At 42.4% G+C, this 3,731-nt stretch overlaps 1 pseudogene; it reads right to left on the bottom strand.

Moving 5' to 3' along the window:
• Window positions 1-1,624: 1,624 nt before the first annotated feature.
• Window positions 1,625-2,557, bottom strand: LOC116833902 (olfactory receptor 8S1-like; annotated as a pseudogene).
• Between the last annotated feature and the right edge of the window lie 1,174 nt (window positions 2,558-3,731).

Raw genomic sequence — 3,731 nt, 5'->3', positions numbered from 1 at the left:
AGACCCAGGTCTAAGCCACATCCCCTAATAGCTACAGGCTAAACTGAAAACTGCTTAAGTGGTGTTCCTGTCCTCAACACTCAGATGCCCAACTCCCAATGGGGTCCAAACCCCAAATAAATCCATTGTACTCTGTATAAAGCTTTATACAGGGTAAATTCATAAATTGTTTGCCCTCTATAGCACAAAGAGAGAGATGCACAGATATTTGCCCCTCCCCCCAGTATTAATACATACTCTGGGTTAATTAATAAGTAAAAAGTGATTTTATTACATACAGAAAGTAGGATTTAAGTGGTTCAAAATAAAATAAAATAAACCCCGCAAGTCTATGCCTAATAGAGTAAGAAAACTGAATACAGATAAAACCTCGCCCTCAGACGAGTTCCGGTAAGCTTCCTTTTACAGACTAGTCTCCTTCTAGTCTGGCTCCAGCAATCACTCACATCACCTCTAGTTACTGTCCTTTGTTCCAATTTCTTTCAGGTATCTTTGGGGGTGGAAAGGCTCTCTCTTGAGCCAGCTGAAGACAAAATGGAGGGGTCTCCCAGGGGCTTAAATAGACTTTCTCTTGTAGGTGGATACCCCTCCCTCCCCCTGTACAGAATTCCAGCTACAAAATGAGTTTTGGAGTCACATGGGCAAGCCGCATCTCAATGCATGACTCAGAACTTACAGGTAGCAGCCATGGTTCACATGCTACCTTGAAAGTCCTCATGTAGACTTCTGTGGATTGGAGCCTTCCAAGATCCATTCTCCGTTAAGTGCTTCTTGACTGGGCACTTAACTTGCAAATTCCTTTCTAAAGAAGCTGACCAAATGCCTTACTAAGGCTATTTAAAAACCAAACAAGTATACAGCCAATATTCATAACTTCGAATACCACAATAACACATGCATACAAATAGGATGAATATATTCAGTAGATCATAACCTTTACATAGATATGTTACATGGCATATATAGCATAAAACATATTCCAGTTATGTCATATACACTTTCATAAGCACATTTCCATAAAGTCTTATGGGGTGCAACATCACACCGGGATCCCATCCCCTTTGCTCCAGTGTCTCTTCTACCCAATGGGGATGTGGCCTGCTGAGTTCAATGCAGCCATACTGATTTAGACCAGCTAAGGCTTTGGCCCAAAATGTCACATGCTGTTACGTGCCTGAGTGCTCTGCAAGGATGAGGCCCACACACACAGTGAGTTATTTGGCTTTAATGAAGGTAACGTGACACACCCGCAACGGGGACTCCAAGCGTTGCTGTCATAGAGACGGGGAACGAAGTCCAAAGCAAAAATACACCCAGCAGCAATTATAGCATCATGCTAATACCATGCAAAGCAGCTCATGCTTATGTAATTCGGGCTTTCCACCAGCTCTGGCTGCCCCCATACACCCAGGGGCTTCCCACACAAGGCGGTTCTAACCGGCTACAAGCAGAATAAACTGGCGTGCTGCATCCTCTAAAAACCTGTCCTTGAGAAGGTGATAAGCCCTAGCTAGGCTGCAACAAACTCTTCCATGGTCCCTTACCACTGCTGAGCTGAGAATCTCCCAAACACAAGTTATCCACAGTTTTATGCAATTTTTATTTTTTTTAAATAACATTGACACTACTTGAGGAACTTGAATTTCCTCAATGTTTTCCCTATAGCTTTTTTCACCTCCTTGTTTTTCAGGCTGTAGATGATGGGGTTTAACATCGGGGTTAAGATGCTGTACTGGATGGAGAACATTTCATCGAGCACCACAGAGGAGACTGAGCTGGGTTTTGTGTACTGGAGAAAACCTGTCAGTTACAATAAGCCAAACACAATCAGGTGGGAGCTGCAGGTGGAGAAGGCTTTATGCCTTCCCTTCTCAGACCATATCCTCAGGATAGCGGATGTGATGTGAATGTAGGAGATCAGGGTGAAGAGAAAGGAGCTTGATGCAAATATCACAATAGAAGTAAGAAGCAGCACTTGATTAGTGAAGGTCTCAGTGCAGGACAGATGTAATAGAGAAGGGAGCTCACAGCTGAAATGGCTGATTTGATTGGGCCCACAGAAATGCAGCTTGAGGGCAAAAACAGTGTTAAGTAGGGCATCTAGGAAGCCTATTGCCCATGCATCACTCACCAGATGAACACAGATCCCTTTGTTCATTATATTCATGTGACACAATGGATCACAGATGGTGGTGTAGTGGTCATAAGCCATTGCTGAGAGAACAAAAATTTCAGTAGTAGCCAGCAGGAAAGTGAAGAACACCTGTGCAATGCAGCTATTGACAGAAATGGTTTTGTGCTCTACTAGGAAATGCACCAACATCTTAGGGACAATGGCTGAGGAACAGCAGATATCAACAAAGGATAAATGAGACAGGAAGAAGTACATTGGAGTGTGAAGGTGAGGATCAGCCCTTATCGCCAGCATGATCACCATGTTTGCCAAAAGTGTGATTAGGTAGACAACTGAAAACACCAGGAAGAGGAAAATCTGCATCTGTGGGTCATTGGAAAGTCCCAGGACAATAAATTCAGTCACTTCAGTTTGATTTCCCATTGATCCTTATTCACGAAAACTGACCTGTCAGACTGGAAATAAAATAAAATTAACATACAAGTAAATGTAAATGGCCTGTGGAGCTGATCTGATCAGTAGGATGAATGTAAAGAGAGGCCTACTACATCCTATAAAATATGTGTTTAAAATAGACAAAAATGGACTAGATGCAGAAAAGAACTTTGGTGCCAAACTAACACTTTAGTTGCCTAAATTCAAGGATCAGGCCGCAGTGGCATTCACAGAAACTCCGCTCAACTGAGACATTGGGATAGTGGGACATAATTCTCTCCTGCTGATGCTGTTCCACTGTGGTGCAGAAGAACTGGATCCTTGACATCCTGTATCTGAAGGTGAGTGCCCTAACCACTAGGATTTAAAGCCACTTTCTTACTGTCTCTCTCTGGCCTAATATCTCTTTCATAAGTCCCACTAACTTCAATAGTTCTACGGTTGATTTACACCAGCTGGAGATTTGGCGCATTGATGCCTACGGAGCTATGGCAGCAGCACACCAGCATGGGATCTGTCCAATTCTATAAATACTCTACAAAAACTACTAATGGAGTATCTTTAGTATCTTATTGGATTGATCCCTATTAAAATATCTAGAATTCCAGAAGAGGAGGAAACCACCAAGGACTAGAAATTCTGTTTTCCGATCTAGCTGGGTATAGCCTGTCAACCCAAACCAGTTTGGAGAATGTGGCATTCATAATAATTGATTACCTCTAAAGTGAGCTTCAGAAGACCATATCTGGATGACAGCCTCCTCCCAAGCAGAGTATTTTGTGTGGAGGTGGGCAACCTATGTATCATGCAACTGTCCAAACAACCAGAGTTCATTTGTGACAATAGAGTGAAAAGGAGTCGTCTTATAAACCAAGAAGTGATCCGAGGTTGTATTTTGGCAAAACCAGAGAGAGAGCCTGGAGCAAAGAAAATGCTCCAACACTGGAAGGAGAGAAATGAAAACACAAAGAAAAAGGACCAAGCATAGCTCACTGCACAACTGAGAGCTATATTCCAAAAAGAAGAATTTATACAAATGGAGATTGAAAGCCTGAAAAGCGAGATTAATCGTGTAGAACTACATGCAAACATTTTGGAGGGAGCAATGACATAGGACAAACAGAAGCCAGAAATGGAAGAAATTTTGAGGATAAATATGAGT

The sequence above is a fragment of the Chelonoidis abingdonii genome, chromosome 25 (genome assembly GCF_003597395.2).
Source record: "Chelonoidis abingdonii isolate Lonesome George chromosome 25, CheloAbing_2.0, whole genome shotgun sequence".
Taxonomy (NCBI): Eukaryota; Metazoa; Chordata; order Testudines; family Testudinidae; genus Chelonoidis; species Chelonoidis abingdonii.
Note: the sequence above shows the minus strand (reverse complement) of the source record. Positions and strands in the feature narration are given on the sequence as shown.